Source organism: Anguilla rostrata, chromosome 1 (assembly GCF_018555375.3).
Source record: "Anguilla rostrata isolate EN2019 chromosome 1, ASM1855537v3, whole genome shotgun sequence".
In the NCBI taxonomy this organism is placed as follows: Eukaryota; Metazoa; Chordata; class Actinopteri; order Anguilliformes; family Anguillidae; genus Anguilla; species Anguilla rostrata.
In genome coordinates, this window is record NC_057933.1 from 67,277,166 (window position 1) to 67,290,595 (window position 13,430).

The 13,430-nt window shown below is 37.7% G+C and overlaps 1 long non-coding RNA gene across 1 annotated transcript; it reads left to right on the forward strand.

Annotated features, from left to right (window-relative positions):
• The first annotated feature begins 1,953 nt into the window (after positions 1–1,953).
• LOC135263547 (uncharacterized) lies at positions 1,954–13,425 on the forward strand. The gene is made up of 2 exons (XR_010332485.1): positions 1,954–10,225; positions 11,292–13,425. It is a non-coding gene; the product is annotated as an uncharacterized LOC135263547 (long non-coding RNA).
• The last annotated feature ends 5 nt before the right edge of the window (positions 13,426–13,430 follow it).

Genomic DNA, 13,430 nt, shown 5'->3' on the forward strand with positions numbered 1-13,430 from the left:
GTCATGTGCTGTGAAGTAATTTTCTCCAGGACTGCATATGCCATTCTTTATTAGAGTACTTTTTCTTTCAATTCTTTGGCATAATAGTTGCTATGGGAATCATTTTTTAGAATTTACATTTATGAAAATGTGAAACACATGCACAAAAACAGACCAAAACAAACTGTCTGAATAGTGGTTTTGTCGGGCTTGCCAACAACAAAAGAAAGAAAAAAATCTCATGGCCTTGAGAATACGATTACACTGTAATCCATTTATCACTTAAGTGAAATACAATTATATATGGAATTTTTATGGGATCTAATAAACTGCACATATTGAATCTCATTTCCATGTGACCATGTTGGGGAGAAGATTGTTCCTGTTGTTCTTTGTGGACTATTTTTAATATCACATCAAACTGTGAATTTTACTTATATTACTAAATACTTCCAAATGAAAGCTGACACTGCACTTTAACCTGTTATTCATTGTTTTATTTCAAATCTAATGTGCTGGAGTACAGAGTGAAAATGACAAAAAATTGTATAATTTTGTCACTGTCCATATACTTACAGCCTACACTGTGTATTGGATTCAGGCAGTAGCCTGTACCATTCCATTTTACACTGAATAGTTTTTTTTCAGAGTAATTATCGTAATTATGTATTTAAAAACATCATAAATAAATCAATCTCACATGACAACTCAAAGTTTCCACAGGGGACCCCTAGAGGAAGTAAGCAAGCAGCTGAAAGACGCCTATTGCTGGAAAAAGGAATGACGCCTGCCATTAACAATGAGGCATTTTTGCCACACCCAAATCTTTTGAAAAATTCTTGTGAATACTGATAAGATAGAAAAGGTCTAAAATAGTAGGTGAAACAAAATCTGTTCGGGAAGTTATTAATCATCAGATTGTTTTTCGTGATATTTCCCAGTAGACTGAAATGTCCTAAAGCCAGTTGATGCATTCATTTCTATTATTATAACTACTGTATGTAACTCTGATGTAATGTAACTTGTAACTATTTGTAAAGTAACTAATGTTACTCGATAGCTGCTATCTATTTGCTGAGCCTCAGAAAGGCCAAAAGATTTGCCTTCTTCAGATAATGCTGTTGGCTTGTTTGGGCCTATGATTCCTCTTGTAAATCTCAGATATTTCAAAGGTTCAGTATTACTGAGGCCTGCACAATCAGAGTCAGTATGGCTCCTTCGCTGTGCACGTATGAGCGTATACCATATTTTAGATCTCCCAATGGGAACCCCTAATCAAGTTCTACGCCCAAATGAAACTTCTTTAGAATGGCAAATACGTTTACCTCAAGCCATTTTCTGTGTAACTCTTTACTGTGTTTCACAGCATAGTCATTTTAAGAAGGTTGCTTCAGTAACATTCCAGGAATTATTTTAAAACTGTTGTTTTGGTCCAAAGCCCTGTAATGTGACTAGTCTGCATGTGCATTCTACATACGTAAACAACGCCCATTTTTACAGAACAATTTGGAGTACTTTGACCTTACACTTGTCGTTAAAATCTACATATTATATTACATAAAGTGTAAAAAAATAACTGATGCTGATAGCAATTTAAGGGAATTCCAATAAGTTCTGTTCCAGCACATTCCATGTTCCTTATATATATTGTGATCGAATGGCTTTAGGTGTAAATGATTTTCTTTGCTCATAGAAATTACTGGCTGGTTAATGTAAAACATAAGTAGCCCGTGAGATAAGAACCAAACAGCTTTCTGAAAGACAATTCAACATTTGAAACAGAAGAAGGTGGAGACCAGGATGGAAAACACATACCTCATTTGTAAACATAGGAAGAAAGACAGGTTAAAAGGACTGAGGAGATATGGAACATTAGTGAGGGACACACCTGAATCTACATTACATTACATTACATTATAGGCATTTAGCAGACGCTCTTATCCAGAGCGACGTACAACAAATGCCTAATGAATCTACATGATAGTACCTTCTCTGAAATAAGAATTTCCGCATTCAAAGTCTCTCAGTTGTCCTGTTTATTATATTGACATTGTAAAAAAAAAACCCATTTGGAATTTTCTGGGGTTTTGTGCATGTTGTACCAAATAATTATGCATAAAGCATGGCTGAGAAAGTTGGCTGTCTGCAGTAAGAAGTCTTGATGGAGTGTAGTTGGGAATTTTCAAAGCCGAAAAGATAAAAACAAACTGTGACTGCGTTGCCAAAGTACTGCTCTAAATTATGGCTTTATTACATACTTATCAGGGTTGTGTATTCAAAAAGGAAAATATGCAGTCCTCCTTATGCACACCCTCTGGTTTTAAGTAGATCAAAGAGATGCCATTGTCCTTCCTAGTCCTATTATGCACTGCAGAAATATGCAAATGCAAATGTACTGCACTGCAGTCAGGGCTCTCAGATGACTATAAACAAAGGTGTGCAACACAGGTATGCAACTGGCTATTGAGTACCGAAACTGCTAATGGTTTTTTAATTCCATCCAAGCTCTTAATTACATAGCTGGATGAGTTACTATGGTTAATCAAGACAATGTGTGTTAAAGGTACTTATTATTTTATCATTTTAAATGATCCAGAAAATCTGAAAAATGAAAAGTAATATCTACAATACAGAACTGTACTTCTGGATTGTACTTTATGTATTCATGCAAGGACATAAATGTACTTGTTCTATGCATCTTCTATGTTTTGAGATTCTCATTCTTTTTTATTTTTATTTTTTAATGATACTTTGTATGAGGTTGGGAACAGAGGTCATGGCACATAATTGAAATCCACTGAGGGTTGCACAATTAGCCCTTCATATTATGTTATAGTCTCAGTATGATTCTTTCTGCACTATGCAGCACTGTTCTACTGGCTTTAAAGAAGGTCACATTTCTGCAGTCTGAGAACGGAGGCGGGGGTTTTCTAGCTCAGCAATACAGGATTCTGAAATCAGCCAATCAGCATTGAGTAAATAGACCGCCCACACACAGCCATTGACAAGGGAAAGACGTGGGTTTGAAAAAAAAAGAATAAAATCTCTTTCATTCCTCAGACTGAAAAAAACAACAGCCTTGTAAAGTTTCAATCTCTTCCTCCCTCTGCAGATAGTCAAAGTTTTGGTCTGGATCACTCTCTTATCTGCTTTTTTGGTATTTCAAAAGTTATGCTGATAAACAGGCAGTGCTATTACCTCCCTTCGATTGTTGCAATACCACCATACTCTTGCAGTCTATAAGTCTTCTGTAAGTAATTAAACCTGTCTGTCCACCCTGGCAAAAATGTTTTGTCAGACATTATAGTTTATTAGTTCTACATCAGTAAAATGTAAATGTAATGTGATCGGTTGGAATATAGTGATTCACAATCTTACCGTATCCCAAATAAAGTTTCATAAAAATGACTTTGATGGGACTTGTATTTAAATTGATTAAATTGCTGGGGGCTTACTTCAAGAGTAAATGGTTGCTTGCTTCTGAAGCAAGATATCCTTGAAAGACCAAGGCACCTGTTTTGAATGCAGACACATAGGTCAATATTTTATTCCCTTTCCCACACAAGTCAAGGCTGCATTTCTCTTCCCCTGTAACACTGGTGTGTATGTTTGTTTTTCGTCCAGGCAAACATGCCCTGTGTTTCTCAATGCTGAGTGCGTCCTCGTGAGTCAGGCGGAACACCTCACTTCTCAGACTCTAAAGTGTGTTTGCTCCTTTGCAAAGCAAATTTACTCTGGCATGTCAGCTAACAGGCTCACAAGACTAGGCCTGTCAACGAGACAGCCCAGCCTTTCACACCTCACTGTGTTAAGGCACAGATCGCATACCTGCGGTGTTCTGTTTGTGAGGTGTGGTCAATAGTCAGAGTGCCACAAACATTTGCACTGATGGTCTCATTCTCAATTGCTCACACCACCAAACCTCCAGCTCCGGTAATATCCTTCCATCACTGGTGAAATAATGATGAATGCCACCCAATGAACCATTCTCACCCTTCCTTCTCGTAAGTCTTGTTGACCATGTATTGCATGGAAATAAATAGCAATGTCACAAGTAACTGATGTGACATGCAGGAGATGTGATCTCAAGATACATTTTCTAGTTTCACATATGCTAAGAATGGCACGAATGTGTTGTGGAATGGAAAAAACATTCCCAAGCCCTTTAGAAATTAAGTGCATCAAATGGGTTGTGAATTAAATACATTATTCTGTATGGTTACTACAATTTTTTCTTTGATCTTTCCTAAAAAATGTCATATTTATTTGAGATTTGTTTGTTTGTATTCAGAATATGCCAGTAGTGGACAATCCTAAGTCCTTGAGACCTAGTATGTTTTCCTTAGCTCAACGGTATGAGTCTTGGGTAAACAGGCAAACTTTGGATGAGCGCTCTATGACAGAAAATAAGGTGTGCAAAACATGTCAGCGGCCTTTGCTCTACCTGTGATCTCTCTGCATATGTAATCTTTAGCAGACAAGGACATGCTACAACTCGTGCCTTCCAGTACTGGAGATAGCATTCCACTTCCCTGTTTATGTCACTTTTCTGCAGGCGAACTGAACTCAAGCACAGCGTGAGGTAACAGAGCCCTGATAATGGAGACTTTCCCACGCATTTCTCAGTAAAATGAGATGAGGGCTTTGTAAGGTTCGCTCTGGGAAAAAAAGACTGTCACCTGACACAGAAAACGTAAACAGTCACACGGTTCTCCCGTGTTGAGATCCTTCGTGTCCATTCACATTATTGCCCTTTTCCCGAGTGTTTGAAAACACAAGTGTTGTTCTTCCTCTGCGTTCCCACCCAAAATTCCTGCTGTAAGAAAACAATGTTGTTTTAACTTTTCACATGGAGTTCTCTCTATTGACCTTAGAATCGACTCTCTTATCCAATACAGCGCTCTTGCCAGATTTTGCATGATTTTGCAGGATAATGAATTCATGAAGACTTCAGGAAATGAAAGTTAGTTGAAAACTACAAGTAAAGCATAGCATGCAGTACAATATCATTCCTGAATTTGCACTTATAGGTGCTATGTGTTTTTGCTTTTTTTTGCATTAAAGACATAGATTTCAGAGTCAAGTGGTTCTGAGGTTCAAAGGATTTTCTTTACAGCACCTAATTACTAAGAGTGAATTTCTATCATGCCAGACATGTTCCATTCAGTAGAATGTTTCATTCTAGAAAGCTAGAACTGTTAATGCCAAATAAAAAAATGAGCAAGTATTAATTTTTCAGCAAACAACTTATCACCACAAGAATTAGTGCTCTCCATTTCCGCATTTCAGCCACATATCTGTCTGACTGCGCCATTGCGAATTCATGGAACTCATCAGACCAGCATTGTTTTCATACCCTCAAAACATTCAAATAACTTCCCCTTTAAATGGAGAAGAGTACCATTGATTTAGAATGAAGCAGCACAAGTGCAATATCATGACAAAGTTCCAGTTTTTGGTTTCTACACGAGGAAACAACATGGACCAACAGTCTTCCGTTTCATGTCTATTAATTTTATTAAAATCATTTGTCATTGAGGTTGGGTTACCTATAGATCTATATAAACACCAAGTGAAATGACAACAACAATATAGGCCATGTGCAATGTCCTAATCCTCACTTCCTTCCACTGTAGCCGCACTGTACACCAATAATCAGTATGATTCTGTTTTGTTTAATGGTGTTCAGAAAACCAGAGAGATACCTGACAGAAGCCTTGAGTGCAATATACTCAGGAGTGACTGTGAAGCACGGAAATTAAATAATAGCGAACGTCATCTCATTTAATAATGGAAAACCGAATATCCCGAAAGTGCAAACAGCGCTCATATTGAGTATCATATTCCCCACTGGGCAATGTTTCCACTGGAAAGTACCAGTATTCTCAGGTTCTTGGTAGTCTTCCTCTGAAACTCCACCTGGTACTCTCATGCCACATAGCAAATATGAAATACAGTAAACACAATAAATCAATCCCATTTCCTGGTTTGTTTAAGTATTGAGTTTGAGTTACACTGTACACAAAAGCAATACCACACCACAGATCATTGAATGTTGAGGACATAGAAAGATTAACAATGAAAGATCAGTTTTTACAGTGTCATTGAACATTCTGAAGCATATTTAACCTTTGCAGATGCACAGAGAGTCTCTCAGCTTATATGTCTCTCAGAACTGCTCTCATTCCTTCTGGAATCAGAGGCAGTGTTGTTTTTTTCTTTCTTTTTGGCCTGCTACCAGCAAACAGAGCCTCCTGACTGGCCAGTGGATCTCTGCCTGTGTGGTAAACCTTTGGCCAGCTCCTCATTCCCAGTCATGTGAGCTGCACCACCCCCGCACTGCTCTGCACTGCACTCCAGTGCACTCCACATACTGCTAGCTCCCTCCAAATCACCTGATCTCCTTATGGGCATCTACAGTCTACATGAACAACAGAAGGCTGGAGGAACATACTCACACAGCCAGAATACTGGATATGACGTGAGACATGACTCATTCATTCCTCTAGCCTCCCAGCAGGAAAGTCAATGTATCACCCTTGCACTTATTTACCTGTTGTGTTGATAAAGAATGGTCTGTTTTAAATGATAGATACATAATATCTTTTTCATCATCAATTAAAGCAGTTCTGCAAAGAAAAGTAGGCTAAAATTCCTCCTCAGCATAAGACTGATATCAAATTACAGGAAGCATTTGGTTGCAGCTATTGCTGCAAATGGTGCAGAACACACTGAGCTGGCCTACAGATAGCCAGTGTCTGCGGTATGTGCTCCTCTGTCTAAACGAGATTACCGCGGGCTTGGTTGAGACTTTGAGGTGCTTGACTATTCAGAGCATGAAGTTATTACAAAGGACTAAACGTCAAAAAACCTGTTTATACGCCTCATACTTGTGTGCTCTGTGATGTGACAATTTAAGCATTGTATTTAACTTACTTGTGACATTTCAGAATGTGTTTTTCCAGGAAAAAGAAATAAAGGGTAAATTGAAGCTAAAATGGAAGGCAACTGGGTTCTTATCAGCTGAAGTAGGACGCACATGAAAGGTCTTGCCACATACCAGAAGAAGGGAACATTCCTTTTCTGTTTGTTTTATCGCTATGATATCAAGTCTCGCCCAACATTTAATCTTACAAGCACATACTCTGTTTCTTAGTAGCATTTAAAAAACAAAACAAACTAATCACGTGGTTATCTTGATTGATGTACGCGTGGAATGTGAAACCTTCACAACTTTCTATTAAAAGTTTGTTTGGTGCAGTGTACTTAAAGAATAAAATCAAATATATTTGTTGTGCACAGTGGGATTTATATTATTTAATAATATTTAACTGACGTACTTATACCTAAAACATCTCAGGTGTCCAAATCATATCATCACAGCATTCCAGTTGGTCTCTAGGATGGTGAAATTCTGAGCAATATTTTATCACTGTCGTCCAGTTTTGTTTTGTGAATGGCTTCTTGTAAAGTTATTTTAAACTTTGCATACTGCAATAATTTATTAAGAACAATTTCTGAGAGTGCATGTTTGTTATATACCTCACAATCTACAAAGAGCCATGGCTATGCACATTTTTGCCTTTTCTTTACAACTATGACATGGCTGGGTCTCAGTAATGTTCTCTGTGTAACGTGATAAACTGCCTCATTTCATATGCATGGGGACAGTGTTGCTGGACCACCACAGATTTCATGGCTACTTTGTGGTTTGAATCTACAACCACACATGTATGGTTATGTAACTTGCTAATCCACATATAAACTGAAACCTTCATGTCAGTTTTTTAAAATTAATAATATTTAAATATTAACATGTTAACATGTATAAGATGCAATGTGTGTTTCTGTGAATGTGTTCATGTGAGTGTGCGTGTGTACTGGCTGTAGCAGGATGCAGACTGACCTGGACTATTTGTGTCAGCAAGCTGGGTCAGGCACATTCTGTACGGAGCATCCAGCCTGGACTGAGACATGTCCTAACTTGCAGACAGGGCTTACATAAGCAGACGATGCAACCGAGTGTAATACTTCACAAGGTGATGCTGAAATGACAGGGCAGGTACTGCGCTGTATCTTTTCTGGACATAACAAAGCAATCCAGCCAAGTATGAACTTGCCACATCACTGTTATTTATGGAAAGAATCACGGGTATTAGACAGCATGGCCTACTTACTGGACACCCGTGTCTGTTAAAAGCAGCAGTAATTGTTGCTAAGAAGCTTTATGTAACCACCAGAGTTTAACCACCATTTGATGAGTCAGAGGGAACCTCTTTCTTTACCATCTCGGTAACCACATGTACTGTAGGTTATACCAAAGCAGAAAAGGGAATAACATAACGACAGAGGAGTGGTTACTGTTGTCATTGGTGACATCATTTTTAGAGGTTTTTTTTTTCTTTTTTCAGAAATATAGATTCTTACACTGTCAGCAGTAAGAAGAAAAGGATTAACATGGTAAGGGAGTAAAAAGAAAGGATTAATATAATGCTGTAATAGAGGTATGGAGTTTGAGTTATGTTCAATTGCCCCTTGCTATTTATATATTAGGAATGCATGATATATTAGGTAATATGAATATCAAGGGACAATGAGCAGCTAGACATATAAGCTATAAATGCAAAATTTGAAATATTATTTTTACAATATACAGAACCTTTGTGATGATATAGTAAACAATGTTTCCATCACAAGCCAATTAAAATGTAATATTTCTCAAAATTACCTAAATTAGGTTTGCTCATTAATCAATTTATCGTGACATGACATTTTTAAATGACTTTTGTACACAAATTCATATTAATATAAACAGAAATTGAAGGAGATATCAGTGATATGCTTAGAAAATATGTACCACAACATTCAAGGATGACAATATAATTTAAATATATTCCTTTTCAGAATGTCAATGTGTGTACAATACTTCACTGTACAATAGCTTATATTCCTTGCTTCAAAATCACAGTGGTGTGCATTGTTGGGGATTCAGCCATTCTCTCGAATGGCCTGTGCTCTGTCTTCACAAGAAAATCTCCTTGGTGTAAGCTTACTTGACGTGTTCTTAAACTGAGCTAGCCATGGGCTAGACAAATAGTAAACAATAAAGCTAGGGATTTTAATCACGCCTGAAAAATCCTTTACAAATGGGATCTACCCAATTTCATCACAGTTCACTCCCACACTACTGAGAAATATTACCTTTAACATATACAAATTGCATCTCTTATCATGACAGTACTATCTAGAACAAAACTTTCTGTTCTGTTCTGTTCTGTTCTGTTTTGTTCTGTATCAAGTAGCAGTTCACAGGATGGTCTGCAGACAGGAATGCAATTTTGGGGGCTCTCTGGAAAAGCAATGTTCACCTCCCACAATTTTTTTTTAACCTCTGTCTGCTTTTCTCCCTTTTTTCTCCTTCACTCTTTGTCATCGCAGATATTTTTCATTTTCACTTTTGTTCTTCGTTCCTACACTTCTCTTTTGTTTTGTCATCCTTTCAAGCTTTTGTGCGCCTCGGTGCTTTGTGCTCACATGCCCACTTCAGGGGAGTTCTCTTTCCCATTGCGCATTCCTGCACATTCTTGTTATTGTTGTCAGATCTTTAATCTCTATTCCTTTCATCCTGTATTCCTTTCGCCAGCTTCTGTATCACTACTCGTTTGCTTAAATAAAAAAACCTTACTAATATTTTATTTTCATTTTGTTTTTAAATGTTTGATTGCATTCTGTCACTTTATTCACTCCCAAATTGTTCTAGGATGAATTTAATACCCTTGATTCTTCAGAGCTTTCATTTTTGTTCCTTCTCTCATTTTTATTTACTGGTCCTCTCCCAGTGATTCTTTCCTCTGTAATGCCTGCAGTTGTTCTTTTCTTCCCTCCTCACCCTCTACATCTCTTCCCTTTTTCTTTCCTCCTTTCCATGCATACTCACACACCTTCACATTTCATCCTCATTCTTTCTCGTCCACCCCTCTGGCCTAATAGCCCCTGATGTGTGGTCTGAATACCAGGTCTGAACCCCCTGAAAGTACAGCCCACTCTATCAGCACAAGGCTCAGATCCTTGATGTTTTTGCATTCCTGGCCCATTAAGTCAGTGGGAGCAGCAGGGGGAAACGTGGTATTTGCTTCCTTTTTCTCAGTGGTGTCTTCGTGTGGAGGACCCCTGTCACATGACCCTAGGAGCCTTGAAAAACAGACGCTCACCAGCTGGTTTCTTACAAGCAAACGTACTATCAGATGTGAGTGTGTGTTTGGGGAGATGGGGCATTCTCTTATTAAGTTATTTTGCCTGCCTGCACCAGTTACATAAGATGTCCTTCGGTATAGTACATAAGATGTCCTCCAGTATGAAAAGTGAGAGATAAGTGAATCTCTGTAGGTGAATAGTAAATTGAAAAGAAGTGGTGGCTGACTTTACACATTTCAGAGAATGAACATTCTAGTCTGCATCCTCCTGAACTGAAGATGTTGCAGCTATTGGATAAGATCAGATTAAAAATACAATTCATATTTAAGAATAGGATAAAATGCTTTTAAAATATGTATATTGTGGAAGATTTTATTTTATTATTTTATCTTTTAAAAAAAAAAATCTAGCCGTGCTAGTGGTGGGGTTTTTTTATGTCTTTGTAGATATTAAGACAGGTCTTGCTATATGGAGTTACATTCAGATGCTCATATGATATTTTTACCAGCACATTTTGTAAGATCACTTCTATAAGGTCGTTTTTTGCCTGTGGTTAAGCGTTTGCATTATTTGTCCACAATAAGAAGCAATCCCAGGCTTTGCCCTCTATTTTGTTGTCATCTTGAATTTTGTAGACTATTGCAGTTTTGAAATGGTAAGAATATTTCCTGTGTAGATACATCATAAACAAAAAAAGGATTATTCATGTGACCTGGCACAGGTTCTGGAGCCTATCCCAGCATGTACTGAACGAGAGGCAGGAATATTTCACCTTTGCAGGGGATTTTGTAGATGCTGTTATTATCCAGAGCAACTTACGCAGGTTACATTTTTACATATAATCCATTTCTACAGGTCCATATTTTTTTATTGGAGCAATTCAGGTTAAGTATCTTGCTCAGGTATGCAGTGACAGTGCCTCAGCTGTGAATCAAACCCACAACAACGAAATAAAAAGGAATAAACCTGAAAATATTCAGATTTAATATTGACTGCTATTTATATTATAAAAATCAGCCTTACCATCTGTTCTTTACTTTTATCAGTGCGGAAAATGTCTGAGTCTAATAGCAGTAAATGACTGGTATATGGGAACTAATCATTACCTTTTTAATCAGCATGAGTCACAATGAAACAAGCTGAGGCGCGTCGGCGTGTCACCTTCCTGTGACTTGGAATGTGCCAACCCATTCTGAAGCAAGTCTGAACCGAAAATTCAAACTTCTGGGGAATTTCCAGAAGTCATCATGCATGTAGTTCATTTTGTGTGGGAGAAACTTAATCCCAGTCCTGATTTAAATGCCATCAAACCAGTTTTAACAGAATTGGTTGTGTTTTTGAATCAGGAAGTTCTATTTTTCGTAAAATGAAAAGAACAGAAAAATGTTTTACTTTCGTATGAGTGCATTTCTGACGAGAATACTTTTGAAGAAATTGAGCGAAAGATGTTATATTTCATTACTCTTTCCTTGCCATATTTCATTACTTCTCAAACTAGCTTCCACACAGAGAGGTGTGAATAATGCCATGTAAAACTGAAATTCCCAAAAACTTTGCTCCCACGCTATGTTAACAGATGGCTGGTACTGTAGAGGCAAAGGAAAATACGCACCTGATACTTGTGAAGGGATACAATGTTAGGGATAAATGTTTTTGATGGCTGTACACAAACACATTCTACAGTCAGGTAGACCTGAATGTGACCATTGAGAGTGTACAATAGCCACAGATGGGAGACATGAAGTAAAATAAAGATAAAGAGATGGGCTATGAGTCACAGGTTTCTGTTTCAGATTGTGTGTGGGCGTGTGCGTGTGTGTATTTGCGTATTTTGACATTCTAACTTCCTACATCTGGTTGTAAATTAGGGGGGAAACCTGCTTGTGTGTAAGTGTTTAATGTTTGTCAAAGAAGAGCGCAGCTTTTCTGTCAACACTATTGCCACCCCTGAATCTATTCTACATTGTATTATGCTCCGTTAATAAACTTCATTCCTTCTGACAAAGGCCCTTTATGCATTGTGAGCTGAAGAAGAAAACACCCAACCAATGTGACAAGTAGCACCTCTGAGTACATCTAGTGGTCATATCGGCAGCTGCACTCAAACTGGGAAGGTCCCTTCTGTGATGTATGAAAATTGTCAGGGAAATCTGTTACATTGTGATGTACATCCCTAGCATCAGAATAACATCATGTATGTTGCCTTTGAACATTTGCAATATATACGATTTCCATGTGTTTCCTATGATCTACATTACTTGGATTGCTTCTACCTATCATTGGCATAGCTTCAGTTTCACCTTCTTATGGATATATAAGCATACATGCCATATTAGCCCTTGCAAATGCTGCCAATGTTTGTCCAGTGTTGGGGTGGAGAAGCATCTGGTGAGTATTGGGGGAAGGAAGTTGGGATTTGCACCCCATTGCCTTGTACCACACTTGGTACAGTATATACCCTCGGGACAGGGGCGATGTCTCACTTCTGTTTCTATGAGTCATGTTCGGGTCATGAGTCACAGCAATTAGTCATGCATTTGCACACTGAATTCTTTCAAAACAAGGGAATTCTTGATATAAATCAAAGGAAAACCTTTTTATTAGGAACTGAAGTGCTGTATGGAGATTAAATAAAAAGGCTGTGCTTCCATCTTGTGGCAGAATATTGCAACAAACACTATGCAATTTCCTCCGCTATGTATTGTACACAGCTTCATCATAACAAACTTGAAATCTCTCCAGCAATACCCAATTCATTTACCCAATTGATGATTAATTTTCCTGTCCTGACCAATTAAGTAAGTTCTCACTTTTGGAGGGTCAGTACAAATGTGCATCATGACTTGGAGGAGTGACTAATGCAGAGGAGGAGCAGCCAGTCACCCCGTGGATTCTATATAATCACTGATTAATGATCTTCCACCAGTATCAAAAGGAAATATCGGTTGGACCTTTTATATATTTTTTAAAGTTTTTTTTTATTTATTTTTTACAGATTTATATGCATATAGTTTTTATCACAGACAAACAAACATGACATTTTTAGCCTATTCTTCTTCTTCTACTTCTTATAGTTTCATTATTATTGCCCTACTATTCATAAGTTGCATACTGTAGTTTACGTCCATGACTGCTATAGCAATGATTGATGAGTGATGCATAGAAAATGTTTGGGACATATATGACAAGGACAGCCTGTTCAAAGTTGTTACAAGCATCTTGGGTCTTCTCATTAAAAATAATTGTGTGACAGTGAT